Source organism: Rattus norvegicus, chromosome 11 (assembly GCF_021556685.1).
Source record: "Rattus norvegicus strain SHRSP/BbbUtx chromosome 11, alternate assembly SHRSP_T2T, whole genome shotgun sequence".
Lineage (NCBI taxonomy): Eukaryota > Metazoa > Chordata > Mammalia > Rodentia > Muridae > Rattus > Rattus norvegicus.
This window is the reverse complement of record NC_141544.1, coordinates 42237826-42260125: the sequence shown is the minus strand read 5'-3', so window position 1 is coordinate 42260125 and position 22300 is coordinate 42237826.

Below are 22300 nucleotides of genomic sequence, written 5' to 3'. Positions count from 1 at the left end.
ATCTCCCTGGTTAGATATGCTTTACAATGTCTACTTTATAAAAAATGTATACAATAGTGGAACCCAGGAACTATGGCAATAATGAAGGTGAAGAGTATGGTATTGATTTCAGAATATAAAATTGGAGAAAGGAATACAATCAAGAATTTAGAGACAGAGCCAAGTATGCTTCGGGTGTCATATGATATGAAGTCTGAGGCAGGATGAGGTGACATGAGAAAGCTGGTTATTTCATACATTCTGCTGATGCAGTCCATCTGGAAAACAATAATCATGGATACATAATTACAGTGCTTGACAAAACATTGCAGAAAAATAAAAATAAAAATCATACAAGAAAAGCAAGAAAAAATAATAACCAACCAACCAACCAAAACCAAAGAGAACCACCCATCCACCACCACCAACCATGTAAAGAAGAAAAGAGAGAACATACGCATATCTCTGTGTTACAGATCATCCCTTCACATCCATGGCAGATTGTTCTATTGCCTTCCACCAGAGTTCAAGAATGCTCAAGTCTGCTATAGAAAGGACATAAGATTTGAACTCAACATGAACATAACCTCTAAATTTTAAAAAAATTTTCTTGATTGTATTTATTTTTTAACACAATGTAAATTCCATGTTATATTTAATAAATATCGTTGGGAAATGATAAGGCATACACGTTTGTGAATGTTCAGTACAATTGATTTTTCTGAATATTTTTACTCATATTTGGTTTAATTCATAATGTGGGACCCTTGATTACTTGAGGCTGACTCAATATTCATCAAAGATATTTGCAAAGAATAAAACTCTAGATTCTATGAGTGAATACGTACATGCATGAAAGTAAGTTAACAAAAGTGTTTGAATCTTAGTAAACAGGAAGCCGTAGAACTCCAAGGACAAAGGAAGAAGAGGATTAGTAGAAATTCCATCAAAGTGAATATAAATATCCAAAATGTTAAATATGCAAAGTCACTTGTGGTTAGGCAAATTCAAGGTAAAAGTACCACAATATTGTTTTTTTTTCAGAAAGCCAATTAAGTGTTTACAATTGTTATTGATAGAGTCGAGGAAATAAACTCCTTCAGTGCCAGAGAAGTGGTACCTCTGAGTCCTAGGAAGTCCTTGGAGATGGTGTCTTCTTCACTTGATCCACTGGCTTGGCTGCTTTAACCATAAAACATCCAGTGCTTAAAGATGCTCATTTATCTCTTCTTAGACTGTAACTTCTGATACATTCCATATACTTGATACCATCGGTGAATGGCACACAAAGCTTCCTCTCAACACAAACTTGAGGACTATATTAATTTTCTGTTTCCAAATTAATTCTCTGTCTCTGTTCTCATTTCTGTCACAAAAATATCTGGTATACACCACTTAAAGGATGAAGGGTTTATCTGAGTCCACAGTTTGTGAAGGTTCAGCACATGATTCATGTTTGGGCAGAATATCACGGTGGTCAGAAAATGTGGCCAGAGAAGGGTCTTTACCTCTTCACATGGGAGAGGCATAAGGAGATACCACTAGGAGCCTGTCCCTAGTTTTTGTCTGGGCCTCACCTCCTAAATATTCTACAACTTTTAAAAGAAAAAGTCCTATCACCCTGTGACCAAATGCTCAACACTTGCACCACCGAGGGACATTTTATATTCCAACCATATAAAGAATCTTACAAATTTTCAATATTAAATATGCGCAAAGATACTTCAAGACTGGAGGCAGAACATTTCTTCTAACATGATTGAAGACTGGGGTTTGATTCCTAGCATCAGAAAAAGTTTCCTAGTTTAGAATCTATATTTGATATTTGCATTTACTGATTGATATTTCGATCATGAGCCTATTCTTAACACACATATGTCATTCTAATCATATGATTTTTGACAGCAAGTCAATTTTTAGTATCGACTTTATTTTCAGCTTATCTTTTGAACACAAAGTAATATTAGTACCCTTTATTTTCAGGTGAGCTTATACTTAAGTCTCAAACATTTCAACATTTCCACTTAATTCATGACCCTTCAAAGTAGACATACATGAACTTGACACTTGAGGAGGATGAGGATGAGGATGAGGAGAAGGATGAGGAGGAGGAGGAGGGAGAGGAGGAGGAAGAGGAAAAAGAAGAGGAAGGGGGAGGAGGAGGAACAGGAAGGGAGGAGGGGGAGAAGAAGGAAGAGGAGGAGAAGGGGGAGGAGAGAGAGGAGGATGAGGATGAGGAGAAGCAGGTGGTGGAAGACATGGTGGCCTCTCTGAGATCATCAGGTATGGAGCTTGACATCTCTGCTCCGGGTCTCACTCTCCATGGGAACCCCTCAGAGACTGATGTCCGTATGGCATGATAGATGTGAAGCTCAGAACTGCTCAAATCTCCTATTTGGGTCCTGAATGCTTTTCCAATAACAACTGTGTGCTAGATGTAGATTTCAACACTGACTTCAATTTTAGGATTGAAGACCTTTTACATCAAGCTTAATTTGGGGGTGATCTAGGTAAAAGTTAACAAAACTTAAAATATTAACTTTATGAAAAATGTTGAGTCATGTAGAGCATCTGCCCCAATGGGCTGCATTTTCATTATCATTAAGTGACCCAAAGCACAATGCTAATAACCTCTTGTCATGTTTTAAACAGTTCAGAATATTCAAACATAATGCACTGTAAATTCACCATCTCTGGTGTAGCATAGTTTTAGCTAGAAACACTATGATGAGGACTACCTGATTAACCCACAGCAGTGTTTCCCAGATACAGGTGCTTATGAGACTTGTATAAACTACTTGAGAAACAGTGATGCCAGGGCTTCAGTCCTGGAGTTTATGTTGAAATAGATTTTAGATGGAGCTGGAAATTCTATGTTTAATGGATTCTCAGAGGCCACTGATGAAACTGTGGATGGATTCTACATTCAGAAATGCTGGCTCTTGAACATGTCAAATACCAAGGCGAATGCTAGCAGCAAACCACTGAACTGAGAACGGGACCCCCGTTGGAGGAATTAGAGAAAGGACTGAAAGAGCTGAAGGTGCTTGCAACCCCATAAGAACAACAATACCAACCAACCAAAGCTCCCAGGGACTAAACCACCATCCAAAGACTATACATGGATTGACCCATGTCTCCAATTGCATATGTAGCAAAGGATGGCCTTGCTGGGCACCAATGAAAGGAGAAGCTCTTGGTCCTGCCAAGGTTGGACCCCTAGTGTAGGGGATTGTTGGAGGGGGTGGTAAGGAAGGGTGGATGGGGAGGGGAACACCCTTATACAAGAGGAGGGGGAGGGGTTAGGGGTCTGATAGACAGGACCGGGAAAGGGAATAACATTTGAAATGTAAATAAGAAATACCCAATTTAAAAAAGTGGAAAAATAAATTTAAAAAAAAATGTTGGCTCTTAAAAAATGCAATAAAGCCCTTCCAGTCCTTTCTCTGATTCCTTCAACGGGGGTCCCTTTCTCAGTTCAGTGGTTTGCTGCTGGCATTCACCTATGTATTTGCTGTATTCTGACTGTGTCTCTCAGGAGAGATCTACATCCGGTTCCTTTCGGCCTGCACATCTTTGCTTTATCCATCTTGTCTAATTGGGTGGCTGTATATGTATGGGCCACATGTGGGGCAAGCTCTGAATGGGTGTCCCTTCTGCCTCTGTTTTAATCTTTGCCTCCCTATTCCCTGCCAAGGGTATTCTTGTTCCCCTTTTAAAGAAGGAGTGAAGCATTCGCATTTTGATCATCCGTCTTGAGTTTCATGTGTTCTGTGCATCTAGGGTAATTCAAGCATTTGGGCTAATAGCCACTTATCAATGAGTGCATACCATGTGTGTTTTTCTGTGATTGGGTTACCTCACTCAGGATGGTATTTTCCAGTTCCCTCCATTTGTCTATGAATTTCATAAAGTCATTGTTTTTGATAGCTGAGTAATATTCCATTGTGTAGATGTACCACATTTTCTGTATCCATTCCTCTGTTGAAGGGCATCTGGGTTCTTTCCAGCTTCTGGCTATTATAAATAAGGCTGCGATGAACATAGTGGAGCACGTGTCTTTTTTATATGTTGGGGCATCTTGTGGGTATATGCCCAAGAGAGGTATAGCTGGGTCCTCAGGTAGTTCAATGTCCAATTTTCTGAGGAACCACCAGACTGATTTCCACAATGGTTGTACCAGTCTGCAAACAACAATGCCAACCAACCAGAGCTTCCAGGGACTAAGCCACTACCCAGAGATTATACATGGACTGACCCTGGGCTCCAACCTCATAGGTAGCAATGAATAGCCTAGTAAGAGCACCAGTGGAAGGGGAAGCCCTTGGTCCTGCTAAGACTGAACCCCCAGTGAACGTGAGTGTTGGGGGGAGGGTGGTAATGGGGGGAGGGGAACACCCATAACGAAGGGGAGGGGGAGGGGTTAGGGGGATGTTGGCCTGGAAACCGGAAAAGGGAATAACATTCGAAATGTAAATAAGAAATACTCAAGTTAATAAAAAAATTTAAAAAAATGCAATAAAATCAACTCTAGACTTGCCCCAAACTCTTAATCCTTCATTTTAGCCTCATGAGTGCTGGAATCTTAGGTTCATGCCAGTGTTCCTGTTTCCAAATAGATGTCTGATGAATGCTTTGTACATGCTGTAATAGGAGCTATGGTGACATGGGAAACAGTGCCTGCTAAGGAATAGTCGATCATCCTTCTAGAGGATCAATTTAGACGTAACTATCTGTAGTAGAGAACAAACTTTAGGAGAAAATAGCTCGTGTGATGCAGAGACGCTGAGGGTTAGCAGAGGTTTGCAAAGCATCTATGGAAGAGGAGACTTGTGCCAGTCGATTGGAGAAGGATAAACCTGAAATGAGAATCCTAGGACAGAGACAGAAGTAAGAAGGGGCATCATAAGAGTTTCCCAGGGAAAGTGCCTGGTATCTTGCACAGATGAATTTGACAAATAATTTGATGAATCTTACAGCTCTAAGTTTTGAGGAGAAGAAAATCATTACACATCTTCAGAGCCAGGTAGAGGGTTTAGAATCAGCAAGGTGGGAAATTCAGTTAATCAAAAGAAATCTATCATAAAAGGGATAGGTCTGGATAAAACTTTAGTAAAAATGTGATGGAGAAGTTGGGAGGAGTGATAAATATATCCAAGTATCTGGAGCTAAATGTTCCTTGGGGGAGCTAGAAGAGAGTTCAGGGCCGAGACTATGCTTGTATTTACAAGAAAGGAAGGAAATAGCAATATATTTTGTGAGAAAAAAACTATGTTTTTAAATATCATGTTATATACTTTTTGAGAATTTTATACCTGAATAATAAATTTGATCCATTCACCTTCTCCAAATCCTTCTGGTTCTCTCCCACATCTCCTTCCCATCTTCATGTCCTGTTTCTTGTTGTTTTTATGCAAACCACTAATTCCAATTATCACCATCTACTGCAGGAGATTTCATCTCCCTCCAGTCAGAAGGATTGAGATAAAGGAAAAAACTGACAACAAATGTAGCCAAGGATCCGAACGAAGCCAGGGGAGACCCACTGCACTGGTGATGGAATGGTAAACAGTGGCAGCCACTATGAAAATCAGCGTGGAATTTTCTTTTCTTCTTTTTTTAAACTTACATTTTAAATGTTGTCCCCCTTCATGTTTTTCCTCTCCACGAACCTCACATCCCATTTGCCCTGTGCTTGGCTTCTATGAGGGGGCTCCGCCACTCAATCCCCCAATCCTGCCCACTGCTCTAGTGTCTCCCTTATGCTGGGGTCTCAGGTCTCCACAGGACCAAGGGCCTCTCCTTCCATTGATGCCCAATAAGGCCATCCTCTCCTACACATGCAGCTAGAGCCATGGGTACCCTCCCCTCTGTGTACTCTTTGGTTGGTGGTTCAGTCCCTGGGAGCTCTGGCGGGGAGTTGGGGGGTCAGGTTAGCTGATGTTGTTTTTCCTATGGGGTTTAATCCTTCCAGTTTGCATCTGTGACCCGGAGCAGACCTTGTGCCCCAGCCCTCCCCACCCCAATCACACCCAGAGACAGCTTGACCCCCAAGAATTTTCTTAAAAAGTTAGAAATAGATGAGCCTATGACCCAGTTATGTGTCTTCTGGGCATATACCTAAAGATTCTATGTCCTCTTTACTGATAAATGCTTATCCAAATTAAGTGCAGCTCTATTTATAGTAATGAGGTATTAGAAACAGTCTAGGAGAAAGGTGTGTTAAGTAGGGATTCTCCTAATCACACACTGTTCCCCATTGCATGGTGTAGAGTAAAGCTCCAATTCATGAAACAAAACCAAGCAGAAACAGCTGAAACATCCATTTAAGGATGAATGGATAATGAAAATGTCATGAACATATGCAACGGAATTTTATCCATGTGCAAAGAAAAGTGACAATTTGAAAACTACAGGTAAATGAATAGGACTGGAAGAAATTATGCTCAGTTAGGCAACCCAGGCCCAGAAAGAAAAAGGCCACATGTTCTCTCTCCGTTGTTGACTCTGTCACTTAGTAGGAACACCTGTACCATTCATGAAATTAGAAAGGGGCATTGCAGGGCAGGGGAGGGTAGCACACAGATGACACAAAGGGGAAAGGTGAATGATGGGGGGGGGCATTTAAATGGGAAGAACACAGCAGAAGAAAGGGTGCAGATGGGGTACCAACACTAAAGAAGCTTGCAAAGCCATCTGAACGGCTATTTTATAAGCTTATAGAATATGCATATAGAGAACAAGACGAGTTTTAATGACATAAGGAAGTAGGCGGCACATATGAAGTTAGATATGCACGAGAAGATACAGTGAGATTAACAGATGAAAACAATCTTACAAGGTAGGCATAAAGGTGTGTTTGGCTTCAAAAGAGTTGTTTTCATTATTTTTAATTACGTGCACTGTGCATGTCCGTGTCTACGTATGTAGACATGAGTGCAGATGGCACCAGATGCTTGGAGCTAGAGGTAAAGGCAGTTGTGCGTTTCCTAAATTGAGTGCTGTGAATCCAACATGCTCTTAGACACCGAGACACTTCTCCAGTCCTATATTTGATTTTTCTCCATGTGGCTATGTGGCTTTGCATATCACACCCAGGAAGACAATAGTCTAGTTGTGATTTATAGATTTAATAACACGAGTGCATGACATTAATTAGAAAGTAACTGATACTAGTTACTATTTAAAATGGTAAACACTGGTCGCCCATTGCTCTTTGTCTGAGCGTAGGACCATGGTAGATCTCCTCCTGATCTCTTAGCATATCTACTGACATTGTCCTCGCTTAGGTTTTGTTTAAGCAGTCATTTTTAGGAAAAATCATCTCACAGCAGAACTTGGTCTTCTGGCTCTTATACTTTTTCTGCCCTCTTTCCTGAGATGTTCCCTGAGCCTTAGGTACAGGAAATGTGTTGTAGATGTAGTTATTAGGACTGGGTACCCTGTGATTTGTTGATCTCTGAACAATTAGTTTTTCCCAGAGATAATCCACCTAATTGGTTATCAAATACAAAGTGGTCAGCCCTGAAGTAGTATATACACAAACAGCAAAACGAACCAGGAGGAGATATATATATATATATATATATATATATATATATATATATATATATATATATGTATATGTATATGTGTGTGTGTGTGTGTGTGTGTGTGTGTAATAATAATCAAAGTAGAGAAACCATCAAGTCATAAAGGAATGAGGGGGCATAGGAGGGGTTGGAAGGAGGAAAGGGAAATGCATTGTAATTATGTTTTAATTTAAAAATTAAATATAAGCAAACATTAGAGAAATATATACATATATAATATATATTATATATATTATATATATATATACAACCTATATATATTCTTTACATTATAATCAATAGCTCTCTTTAGGTTAGGCTTTGAGTACAAACTGGAGTTTTTGAGGGATTTAGAGGACAAGAGGACACACATGAGGACTTGTTTGGCCAAGTCTCTTCACTGACACACGGGGAAAGGTAAGAGACAAAGAAAAATGTGATTCGAAGTAATGAAAAGATAACCAGGGTGGTATCATGATGCATTTGGAGAGAGAGGCGAGGACTGGAAGAAGGTCAAGGCAGACAAGGAGTGAGAATAGGAGAAAGTAGATTTGAGGAGAATGATGAAGAACTGGAGAAAATAAAGGAAGAAATTCAGTTGCTTTGCAGCTGATGGAGACTTGGTGATTAAAGGGAGGGTTAAAAAAAGTAGATCTCTCAGCCTGATGATAAACTACTATGGGAATGATTTCTTTGTATATAATCAGCTTTCAAATTTAAATATAGTTATTTTGGCATAAAACTATGCAAAGTAAATATTTACTGTATGCAGTATAATCCCTCATAAATTATGTGTGCATTTGAATATATACATGAAATTAACACTGACCTAGAAATGTAACAATTTCCATTACTGTTATGACAATATTGGATTTTTTTATTGAATGAGACAAATTAAATCTAATACACATAAATTATGAACTATTGATTAAGGTAACAAACTGCTAGGTTTTGATTTCTGTCTTTAGTGTTTTTGCAGATGAATGAGGTTACTTTGCAGAGAATTCTTTACCCTCAATGTAGGAAAACTGGGATGGAAGATGACGAACACCATTACATGCAGTTTTCAGATGGATAAAGAAACTGCCAGGTTCATACTCGATGATGATTGAGGTATATACTGGCTGGTTTTGCGTGTTAACTTGTCACAACTGGGATTATCACAGAGTAAAGAGCCTCCCTTGAGGAAATGCGATCCAGATGTAAGGCATTTCATTAGTGATCAAGGTTGTGAAGTCCCATTGTGGGTTGTGCCATCCCTGGGCTGGTAGTTCTGGGTTCTATAAGAAATCAAGCTGAGCAAGCCAAGGCAAGAAAGCCAGTAACATCCCTCCATGGCCTCTGCATCGGCTCCTGCTTCCTGACCTGCTTGAGTTCTAGTCCTGACTTCCTTTGGTGATGAACAGCAATGTGGAAATGTAAGCTGAACAAACCCTTTCCTCCACAATGTGCTTCTTGGTCATGATGCTTTGTGCAGGAATAGAAACCCTGACTAAGACAAGGTACAAAGGAATTACAGATGTTCTGAGTTCATTGAAGAGTTGAACAATGTCTTTATGGATACTTAACATAGAGCATTGGAACAGTAGTGAAGTAAGAAAAGGAGAAAGTTGAATAAATTAGTAATACAATTTGTATTTTACTGAACAAGGTGAATAATATTGATTAACCAAGCAGAAAGAAATTTCCAGAAGACTAAGATAATATTTCATATTTAAAAAATACCCAATACTTTAGCACAACTCACAATTATGTAGGTGGTAGAAAATTAGAAGCTAAATTCCTCACAGCCTCATGAACATTCCAAATAGGAAAAACCAAATACTTAAATGCAAAAAAGTATATCATAATTCCATACAAGTGCATTTTAGCGCTCTTATTCCTGCACCAAGCAAAATGATTGCAGCAGTGTAAAAAACACAATAGTCAAGCAAAAAATAATAGTTTTAGTTGTATAGAAACTTCATGAGTTGTTACTGGAACCATAAGACACAGATGCAAATAAACACTCAACTGTCATTCTGGATATTATTTCCAGTCAGATTGTTCAGTATAAAGTATGAAGAATGAAGTTTCAGAAGCCATATTTAAATTGTTTAAGATTCAATTCCAACTGAGCATCTTATATTCGATTTTCAATTATCTTGGTCAAGTGAATATCATACTTAGGTTGCTTTGAGACTAATCTGATGGAAAATTAATTCAGCCCTCCTAAACACACATTTAAAAAATATTCAAATGAGTGCAAGCAAAAGTATCTACTGAATGGTTATTTAAAATAAAGCCTACTCATTTTATTAAATATGACCTGTTCTCTTGTGCAGCATAGAAACACCAATGCTTTTTCTAAGGTTGGAAAGTTAGCACAACTGTAAGCCTTCCATATTCTAATTTATGTTCTATAACCTTTCAAAGAACTTAAAACACAAATTCTTAGTTTGGGATAGGATGCAGTACCTTTGTTTTCCATTGCTGTCCAATTCTTATGGCTATTCTAACTTGCTTGAGATAAGGTTTGATTTTAGTTATAGTTTGGAAGGTTCTAGTTCCTGGTGAGATGGATTCATTGGTGTTAGACACTAGGTGATGTTCATAATGAAGGAGTACCTCATGGCTGGAAAGGAAATATAAGAACAAAAGAGGAAAAGATGTGACTTGGTGCTCCACCATTTTGCTCAATAATCCACATGAATACACCCCGAGAGACTGCACTGCCTCCTATTACTACTGTACTGGGAGCAAAAAATTCACTTTATGAACCTTTGGGGGGTACTCAAAGAGTCAAACAGAAATTGTTTTATTTTACAAATATATCAGTTTATTGAAAAATACTGGGCTCCTTCTGTTAAATGTTGCATCTCCTGAGGGCAGCTGAAAAGCTTGTATTACAATCCATTTATAATGCTTTTACTTATGTTGGCATGTATGCTTAAGCATAATTTAAAAAGAAATGTAGATTATTAACATTCTGGAAGGGGTTTTATTTTATAGTGCTCTTCACTGTATTTTTTGTCTTGGGTACTTCTTAGAACACATTTTAAGACCTGGTTTGAGTCTTCCTGGAAACACAGTGGGAGAATAAACCATCACAACTCCAAATCAGAGCTAAGGCTCAAGGAAAGATCCTTGTTCAAGAGATTGATTTCTACAAATAATGGCTTCAAAGAAACAGAACATAACTAAAAGCATTGGGAAATAAAAGCAATGATTCCTGTTGTTCAAAATAGCCATCTGACTTCGCCACTTGTTTGCTCCAATTTTTCCTTACTCTCGTACTTTAACAATGAGTTCCATTCCCTTTACCTTCAAAGTCAAAGCTCTTTATTATTTGCCATTTACTTTCCTTTCTCCATTGAGTTCTCAAAGGATAAACAAAGTGGGATAAGGAAAATAAATCTGTCTTTGCAGCAGCTCTGTTCTATGAGAGAATGAACAAAATATAAATGCAGTAGAGAAGGGTCATAAATGTTGTTCAGAGAACTCCAGCAAGAGGCAGAGAGATACATGCAAAGATAGTGTGTGTAAATAGAATGCTACACTGGGTGCACAGTCAGTGTTCTGGGCAGCACTATATGTGTCATATCCAAATGGCCATCTTTGATCTTTTGGGTACCAATGATATGGCCTCTGCTCACTAGTCCTTAGTAGAGTTCTATAAGGCTGTTGCACTCATGAACTCACAGCAGCTGTGGTTCTCTGCACACAACATGCACAGGTTCAAGCCAATCAACATTTACAGACAGGATGACAGCACAGAGTTCCACTTCTAGTTTAAGAGATATTGATAGCCAACGTCTGCTGGGGAGAGGCTTCTCATTTGGAGAGGGAGTTGGTCTGATGTTAACTTGATCTGTGCTTCAGTATATGGTTCCATTCCACAGAATCATGTTCCAACAACCAGGTAGAGTTCATTCACTGGTCTCAATGGGATAGTATACATTGCACACACATAGAGAATTTGCAAAGAATACATAAAATATGAAATAGAAAAATAAATGCATTTTCTGGAAGACTTTGAATTATAATAGAAAATATCTAATGAAGCATATTTTCTCTGTTTCTATGCAATTGAAAATTACAGTTTTAACCACCAATTGGCAGTGGTAGGACTTTTGACCATGCTCTCTTCTACACTGGAGGGTTGGCTGTGTCGGTCTTGTGACACAATTCTATACATTCATGTGTACAGTGATCCTGCCTTGTTTGCCAAAGATGGTTTTATTTGCAGACATTCACTACTGCTGGCTCTTGTAATCTTTCAGTCTCCCCTTTGAGATGATCTCTGAGCCTTGCTGGAAGTGGTTGATAAAGTTGTACCATTTAGAGATGGGAACCGCATCATTCTCCGAAGGTTTATAAGTTGTGCATGACTTTATCAATTGCCATCTGCCATAAAAGGTAAATTTCTCTGATGAAGATTAAGAGATCCACTATGAGTATAAAGATAAAATGTAGAAGAAGTTTACTACCGTGTCTAATTAGCAGAATAGCAAGTTCTCCCCTAAAACCTATACCTTAACCAGCCAAGGTTTTTCAGCCTAGTTAGCAATACTAAGCCTGAGTTTCATTTCATGGAACAGGCCTTGGATACTAGTAATTCAGAGAGTGAGTGGCTATTCTGATAAATGTTTGTGTCACGATTGTGCCAGTGGCATTTCTTCCTGGGGTGGTCATTACTGTACTTCCCAGGTTCATGGTTGGGTAAGACTGCTGATTTTTTTTTTTTTTACTACAGAGGTATCATATCTTCAAAAACCAGTACAGTTAACCACTATCGAATGCAATTCTAGATTAGTACCAGCTTGAATTCTCCATGGTCTTTTACTCAAGTATTTTGGTCTTCAGTAACAGAATTTACTATCAAGTTCATGTAGGTAACCAAGAGCAATGATAATAGTAATACTTGAGGGCCTATAGGAGAACAATGGTCAATAACTTGAAAAAAAGTATTCCACACCAAAACATTTGCTCTTCTTTGTGTGTGGATAATTTATAATATCTGGGAAAGGCATTATCCCCTTATTTTAGACTAATTCCATTTAAACTCCCTTTAAATGTGTTCATGTATACATGTATTTAGGAAGCTTCTGGATTTAGTGGGATTCTATAGGATCTTTTCAAAGATCTTCAGAGTTAATTAATGCTCTCTGTACTCCTTCCTCTAGTCTGCCCTTCCTTACTTTTTTCCATATATGTTTGTTGTTGTCACTGTTGTCGCGGAAGATGACAACGATGACGATGACGATAGTGGTGGTGGTGGTGGTGGTGGGAGTGGTTGTGGGTTATATAAATGTGTGAATGTGTACCTTAGGCAAAAAGCAACCTCAGATGATTGACCCTCATTTTCACCGTTAGTGAGTCAAATTCTCTTTTCTGTTTTGCTATTTTTTAAACCATGCCACTGGCCTGTGAACCTTCTGGATTTTTATTCTGTTCCCACCTATCAACTTGCATCAGAAGCATTGGGATGATAGATTTAAACTACCCCATGCAGCTTTGTAAATTCTCTGAGAATTTGAACTCAGGTCCTAATGCTTGTGAGGTAAATATTTTGCCCACTGAGCCATTTCCCTCTGCTTCAATTTTATTTTATTTTTAAAATCCACACAATGAAATTTTGATTGTCTCTGTAAGCTAATCAATTTATCCAATTAATCCAGTCATAGTGGATTTCTGAAGAATCTGATCGGGCTTGTGAAGTTACCATACATCGATAACAATTGATGTGTTATCTTCAATGTGTTCCTAGGATGTATGAGTATTTTATTCACATGTATGTCTATAGACTATGTGCATATTTGATGGCTACAGAACTAAGAAGGGGGTATGGGATCCCTTGAAGCTGAAGCAACTGACTGTTGAAAGCAATCATGTAGGTACTGAAAACTAAATGTAGGTCTTTTTCAAGAGCAACAGGTGCTCTTAACCATGGAGACATCCCTATGGTCCCATTTCACACAAAATTTTAATATATGTTTATTTGACAAGCAAAACCACAGTAGTCAAGCAAAGTTGCCATAACATCCTAGGTACACATACACAAACAAGTTAAAAATCAGTGCAAGACAATTTAATATTTAAAACATTAATTTTATTAATTTGTATAATATTTTCATAGACCAATATCTCATAAATAATAAAATAGCTTTGTTATTTATTAAAGGTCATCGAATACATTATTTTAACCATACAAACTTTTATAATCGATATCAATGTTTTATCAGCATAATACCTTGCTGTGGCTGAGAATGTATTAGAAAGTGTCCAGACAAGGACTGACTAAGGAACATAGAGTACCATGTTGTAGAACAGCTGGGACCAGGAAAGTACGTGTATGTGTGTATCAACTGGGACAGGAAAGATCTGTGAGTGCATTAGGAATCCGGAAAATGTGATCGAATGCCATCATTAAAATCACAGACTGAAGTATCTTCATGTGGTACCTCAGTAGATTCAGTGCCAACATACGGTGTGAAAAAAAAGAGATGTGATTCATTCATGCGAAATAAAAAAGTCAAGACAGAGAGACAGAGGATGGAACTGTAACTACTCAGAGGTGAGAATGTATGATGCATATTCAATGGCGCAGACTTTTGTAAATAAGAAGAAATATTCTGGAGACCAAAACTACAGCATAGCAACTAGGAATGCCAAGAGTGGGAGAAAGCAATCTTCTCTAGGGTAAAGTCCACAATTAATTATCCAATATCAAGTGGAGATATGTGTCATACACACACACACACACACACACACACACACACACACACACACACACACTCCTCATTCACAAACACACACATACCATAATAAGGACTGTACTGATTGAATCTAATGTATTTAGAAATTTAAGAATACTCATACACGCATGCACATACATATATATAATTAGAGAAAAAGAGACTAGAGTCCATGAATTTGAGAAGTAATGTGGGGCAAAAATGGAGGGTTTGGAGGGAGAAAAGAGAATTGGGAAAATGATATAGTTATATTTTAATTTCAAAAACTTTAAAGTGTGATATGATAGCTATGTAGTTGATAATAATACATTTTAAACCAAAATGTTCCAAAAGAGTAAGTTGCAGAAAACTCTTCACATATATACAAATGTATATATGCTCACATAATCATACCGGGGCAACTTGGTGACAAGAAAGAGCTTGGTGACTATACGATGCACATTAGCAAAAATGCTGTTATATGTAAGTATGTATACAATCATATTTAAATTATGTCTCAGTAGGCTACAAAGTAAATTCCAATATGTTAAAAATCCAGAAATTTAAGCCCTAGTAATACATTGTTTTAAGTAATGCCATAAAGGTTACCTGACACATGATATGGATATAAATTTTATAGTCAATAAAGAATCAAAAGCAAAATGTTGCAAATCGTGGACTTTATGCCAGTTTGGAATCTGTTACAAGATATCCTATTTTATGAAGGCTACAGTATTAGATGGGAGTATTAAAAGTTGTAAATATGGTCCCTGCTCATGCGTGGAAGTGAGCATTCCACAGCACTCTGGTCTTTTCTCAGACTCTTATTTTCTGGTCTTTTCTCAGACTCTTATTTTCTTTCTCCCTCTTGCCTGTGATGTTTCCTTAACTTTGGGGAGTGTGCCATAGGCAGGGCTGAAAGTCAATAGCATCTGATTCCCATTACTTTAATCAGATATGAGTCTGTGCAACTGTCACCCACTGCACAGAAGTCCGTAATCAAAGCAGAGAGTGAGACTGTTCTGGGCAGGGGGGGCAGGATATAAATATAAGTATTTGGAAGGCAATTTGCAAGCAAGCTTGCAGCTATAGCTTTGCTACTAGGGCCTCTGTCATGGACTTTTGACTGGGTTTACAGTAGAAGATGTGAATTCTCTCTCATGGACCAGGTCTCAAGTCTAATCAGAAAGCAGTTGGTTCTGTCTGTAATAGTCTTGCCCCTATTTTGACCTTGCCTCGTAAGTTGATAGCAGAACATGCAGTATCGGAAGGTGAATAAGACTTGACCTTTCTGTCCTAGTAAACTCAATAGCACGTTCGATCACTGTGAAATGTATCCATCAGGGAGAAGCTCCAAACCCAGTTCCAGTTCATTTCTCTAAGTACTGAAACCAAAGATGGCGGGCTCAGCAACAGAATCTTACACTGCAGTCCTAGTAGGTGACCTAAAACCATGCAAATACTGTTTTGATCTAACAACTCATGGATAGGTAGCTCCTCCCAAGGCTGGGGTTTTTATTTAGTAATGTATTTTGGGAGTGGGTTGATTTCAATATGCACGTTACTTCTGTAGAATACCCTACAAAGTATCACGCTTTCCTAAGAGCTTTTCAGTTACGTAGTATAAGTCGACTTTCCTTAATCCCCTCTTCTCTTCATGCTCCACACCCCCAGCATGGGTTAAACCTTTCCACTTGTCTACTGGTTTTAAAAAAATTAAGGCATGTAATTTGGAGGATCAACTCATCGATATTATCCAGCAGGAAATGCTTGAATGTATAAAATTCTGCTTAGATACAAATGTGGCCTATGAATTATTTTTAACATTGCCTCAGAAATGTGCTAGAAAAGGATTTGAAAGTTCAATGTATTGAACCAGCACTTTGTCTTATGCTGTTTAAAGCTTTGATTTGCTTCTACGTGGTTTTGATTAATAAAGGATGAGCCAAAGTATCGCATAACAAACTCAGTACTTTCAGCAAGGTTCGCAACTGCTATCAATAGCAGAAGTTTAGATCTTGTTACCTTTAAAACCCACATGTATTTGAAGATTTGCGTGTCACTCAAAGGCATGTTCCTTTCTTATTGGCAGTGTCGATTCATGGGACAAGTGTCAGGGAAGCAGAGCTGCAGTTATGAGCGTTATGTCACCTATTTTATCCTGAGACCAGCTAGACTTTTACTGTTGGGAAAATACATGCTACATTTTCACCGATAAGCAGTGAACACAGTCTTCAGAAACAGAATCGACCCTGGATTTCAGGTTTCCCCACTGTCATAGAACTCATTGTTCTAAGAGTAAGCAGTGGCTCTAGCCCATGCCCGAGTCTTTGTGCACCTAGCATACCTGTAAGTTACCCGTGAGAGGTGCAGAGCATCTTGGGCACTGGTTGAACACCATGCCTTTTCTCCTTGTCTATTTGGTTGATGATTTCCTGTGGACTTGAAACACGTGAACAACAAGGAGCTTCCTCAAACTGTGGCTACAGCCAGAGTCAACAAGGGTCTTCAGAGCAGACGGCTTCCTGGAAACCAGAGGGCGGAGAACGACCACATCTACTTTCAGGCTTTTGTGAATTTACTCAAAGAAACTTTAAGGTATTTTAATCGTTTCTGAAACTGGGTAGCAGTAGCTGGCTGGAGCCCACAGTGAACACCAGATGGGCCTTGTGGGAAATCGGCCTGTGTTTGCCTCCTGAGTGTTGGTATTCTAGGTATGCACCTTCATGTCCAACTCCCTGTGGACATTTAAAACTTATTTCCATCTGGACATTAGTTCAGCTCTCTTGATAAAATATTCACAGTTACAATTCTCATCGTGCAATGAATCAGATGATGTCCTGTGAATGACTGAGCTTTGGCAAGGTTTTCATTGTTAAGAGCAAAATGACTGCTTTTCTAGGCATGAGGGATCATAAAACGATTGTGTTTTGAAGTGTGTTTCCCAAGTAGATGCTATGATCTGAATATGAAATCCTTGAATGTGACTCTACTTGGACGTAGGGCTCTGATGAATGCCTCAGCTAAGATGGTATAATTATGCCCTCATGAAAAAGGAAAAATTTAAATATAGACATGGAAAGGATATAGTGTAAAGATCAAAGGGGAACCTGGCTTTACGGTGGAAAAAGTTTGATGTTTCTAGAAGCTAGGCAAGAGGCCTAAGTACTCAGAAGGGGCTTACCCTATCTTTTTAATTTTTGAATTCAGTCCTCCTGAGATACGAGGTTATAGTTTTACGGTACATATAGAAAAAATAAAGTAGTAGACATTGTCAAAATTTAACATTTATTAAAAATTATTTGTTTACAGAATCTTTGTGAAATAATCACAAAATGAAGAAGCAGTTAAGAAACATTAACGTAGTTGGGCAGGTTCTGGTTTATGACCATGAGTGCTCTAGCAGGATCTTGAGGTAGATTGCAGAGTGGAGGGAGGGGAAATTGTAGTCAGGGTGTATTAAGAGGAAAAGAATAAAAGGAACATTAACAGCTTGAAAAATAAAAGCAGTTTAACAATTCCATTTGTATGAATTTTATTAAATTTGAGGCAGTAAAACATCTCAGAAAAATATAAATATTTCATAGCATTTATTTTTGTCTGGTTGTAAATCTAATGTTTTATCACATTATGTTTATAAACTACAGAAAATTGAAATAAATATTCAACCATAATTTTTAAAAAACAGAGGATATTACCATTTTAATTTTATTATCTCTTTCCACTCTTTACAAAATTAAAGATGAATGTGTGTATATATTTTTTGACATTTTTTGAAAAAAAATTTTTTCCTGCTAATTTGTTTTCATTTTAAAAACACAAACCCACACGGCATCAACAGTTTCATGTTATTCTTCTATTTGATAGTATATTGATTTGTATATAACTGACAATGTATATCTTAAAAACAAATGCATTTTAAGCCTATGTTTGCTATTCACTTTAAAGTAGATATCTTTAAAGAGGGCAGTATGCTAGTATTTCCCTTAAAGTATCTTATTTGGATGGGCACATAAAGCAGAAATCTAAATGTGCTTCCTGTAAAGCAGCTAATAGTAGCGCTCCTTAGCTGGTGCTTTGGGTAGTTTACACACGCTCTTCAAATTAAAGCTTTAGTTCATAAGCCAGTGGCTCCAGGCAGAGAGGTGGCCTGATTGTGGTTGCCCTGGGAAGGCTGAGGGAAGGTCCCGAGGACTCATTAATATGACCCTTTCTTTGTCATGTGGTCCTCAGAATGAAATGTGTAAAATATATCCAAAAGATGGCTTTACTTGTTGCTAGTCAAGCAACCACTGAATTAATTATCCTTACCCAGGATTGGCATTCATCAGAAGAATGTGGCTATGTAGATTAATGGTGTTCCAATTCTTTATTTACACAAAAGACTTCTGGATTTAGTAATAGAAACACGGAGTCCCCCAGTTAAATTAAGACGTATAAACAGAATAAGATGCACAGGTATATCACAAATACCGTGTGAGATAAATACCCAGATATGACATATGATCCATCACACTAGATCAGAGTGGGCCTTGTCTATTCACACAACCGAAACTCCAGTGAAGACCATGCTGATGGGTTCACTCCCTGTTGAGCTAATTTTCTGCTTAATCAGTTCACATCAGTTATAGAGAACCTGGCAATAGTTTCTTAGGTAAACTAAGTAAAGAGAATAGCAAAGAAGACGTTTATTTCCATTTCCCCATCATGGATTTCATGTAGTGTACAGATTTCCTTTTTAAAAATATTAAGTCTCAGAACACTAAATCTATTTAAGTACATATAAGGAAACCTTTCCCCTGGGGAATAAATACACAGTGCCTTATTATTATCCAGATATTACCTCTGCTACTCACTCGTGTGGTAACTAGACACTGTTTGGGTTAATGGTGACTTCAATTTCTTCTTTATTTCTTTTTTTCCTATTTATTTATTTATTTAAGTTTTAAAAAAATTTTTTTTTTATTAACTTGAGTATTTCTTATATACATTTCGAGTGTTATTCCCTTTCCCGGTTTCCGGGCAAACATCCCCCTCCCCCCTCCCCTTCCTTATGGGTGTTCCCCTCCCAACCCTCCCCCCATTGCCGCCCTCCCCCCATAGACTAGTTCACTGTGGGTTCAGTCTTAGCAGGACCCAGGGCTTCCCCTTCCACTGGTGCTCTTACTAGGATATTCATTGCTACCTATGGGGTCAGAGTCCAGGGTCAGTCCATGTATAGTCTTTAGGTAGTGGCTTAGTCCCTGGAAGCTCTGGTTGCTTGGCATTGTTGTACTTTTGGGGTCTCGAGCCCCTTCAAGCTCTTCCAGTTCTTTCTCTGATTCCTTCAATAGGGGACCTATTCTCAGTTCAGTGGTTTGCTGCTGGCATTCGCCTCTATATTTGCTGTATTCTGGCTGTGTCTCTCAGGAGCGATCTACATCCGGCTCCTGTCGGTCTGCACTTCTTTGCTTCATCCATCTTGTCTAATTGGGTGGCTGTATATGTATGGGCCACATGTGGGGCAGGCTCTGAATGGGTGTTCCTTCAGTCTCTGTTTTAATCTTTGCCTCTCCCTTCCCTGCCAAGGGTATTCTTTTTCCTCATTTAAAGAAGGAGTGAAGCATTCACATTTTGATCATCCGTCTTGAGTTTCGTTTGTTCTAGGGATCTAGGGTAATTCAAGCATTTGGGCTAATAGCCACTTATCAATGAGTGCATACCATGTATGTCTTTCTGTGATTGGGTTAGCTCACTCAGGATGATATTTTCCAGTTCCAACCATTTGCCTACGAATTTCATAAACTCGTTGTTTTTGATAGCTGAGTAATATTCCATTGTGTAGATGTACCACATTTTCTGTATCCATTCCTCTGTTGAAGGGCATCTGGGTTCTTTCCATTTTCTGGCTATTATAAATAAGGCTGCGATGAACATAGTGGAGCACGTGTCTCTTTTATATGTTGAGGCATCTTTTGGGTATATGCCCAAGAGAGGTATAGCTGGATCATCAGGCAGTTCAATGTCCAATTTTCTGAGGAACCTCCAGACTGATTTCCAGAATGGTTTTACCAGTCTGCAATCCCACCAACAATGGAGGAGTGTTCCTCTTTCTCCACATCCTCGCCAGCATCTGCTGTCACCTGAGTTTTTGATCTTAGCCAATCGCACTGGTGTGAGGTGAAATCTCAGGGTTGTTTTGATTTGCATTTCCCTTATGACTAAAGATGTTGAACATTTCTTTAGGTGTTTCTCAGCCATTCGGCATTCCTCAGCTGTGAATTCTTTGTTTAGCTCTGAACCCCATTTTTTAATAGGGTTATTTGTTTCCCTGCGGTCTAACTTCTTGAGTTCTTTGTATATTTTGGAAATAAGGCCTCTATCTGTTGTAGGATTGGTAAAGATCTTTTCCCAATCTGTTGGTTGCCGTTTTGTCCTAACCACAGTGTCCTTTGCCTTACAGAAGCTTTGCAGTTTTATGAGATCCCATTTGTCGATTCTTTATCTTAGAGCATAAGCCATTGGTGTTTTGTTCAGGAAATTTTTTCCAGTGCCCATGTGTTCCAGATGCTTCCCTAGTTTTTCTTCTATTAGTTTGAGTGTGTCTGGTTTGATGTGGAGGTCCTTGATCCACTTGGACTTAAGCTTTGTACAGGGTGATAAGCATGGATCGATCTGCATTCTTCTACATGTTGCCCTCCAGTTGAACCAGCACCATTTGCTGAAAATACTATCTTTTTTCCATTGGATGGTTTTGGCTCCTTTGTCAAAAATCAAGTGACCATAGGTGTGTGGGTTCATTTCTGGGTCTTCAATTCTATTCCATTGGTCTATCTGTCTGTCTCTGTACCAATACCATGCAGTTTTTATCACTATTGCTCTGTAATACTGCTTGAGTTCAGGGATAGTGATTCCCCCTGAAGTCCTTTTATTGTTGAGGATAGCTTTAGCTATCCTGGGTTTTTTGTTATTCCAGATGAATTTGCAAATTGTTCTGTCTAACTCTTTGAAGAATTGGATTGGTATTTTGATGGGGATTGCATTGAATCTGTAGATTGCTTTTGGTAAAATGGCCATTTTTACCATATTAATCCTGCCAATCCATGAGCATGGGAGATCTTTCCATCTTCTGAGGTCTTCTTCAATTTCTTTCCTCAGTGTCTTGAAGTTCTTATTGTACAGATCTTTTACTTGCTTGGTTAAAGTCACACCGAGGTACTTTATATTATTTGGGTCTATTATGAAGGGTGTCGTTTCCCTAATTTCTTTCTCGGCTTGTTTCTCTTTTGTATAGAGGAAGGCAACTGATTTATTTGAGTTAATTTTATACCCAGCCACTTTGCTGAAGTTGTTTATCAGCTTTAGTAGTTCTCTGGTGGAACTTTTGGGATCACTTAAATATACTATCATGTCATCTGCAAATAGTGATATTTTGACCTCTTCTTTTCCGATCTGTATCCCTTTGATCTCCTTTTGTTGTCTGATTGCTCTGGCTAGAACTTCAAGAACTATATTGAATAAGTAGGGAGAGAGTGGGCAGCCTTGTCTAGTCCCTGATTTTAGTGGGATTGCTTCAAGTTTCTCTCCATTTAATTTAATGTTAGCAACTGGTTTGCTGTATATGGCTTTTACTATGTTTAGGTATGGGCCTTGAATTCCTATTCTTTCCAGGACTTTTATCATGAAGGGGTGTTGAATTTTGTCAAATGCTTTCTCAGCATCTAATGAAATGATCATGTGGTTCTGTTCTTTCAGTTTGTTTATATAATGGATCACGTTGATGGTTTTCCGTATATTAAACCATCCCTGCATGCCTGGGATGAAGCCTACTTGATCATGGTGGATGATTGTTTTGATGTGCTCTTGGATTCGGTTTGCCAGAATTTTATTGAGTATTTTTGCGTCGATATTCATAAGGGAAATTGGTCTGAAGTTCTCTTTCTTTGTTGTGTCTTTGTGTGGTTTAGGTATAAGAGTAATTGTGGCTTCATAGAAGGAATTCGGTAGGGCTCCATCTGTTTCAATTTTGTGGAATAGTTTGGATAATATTGGTAT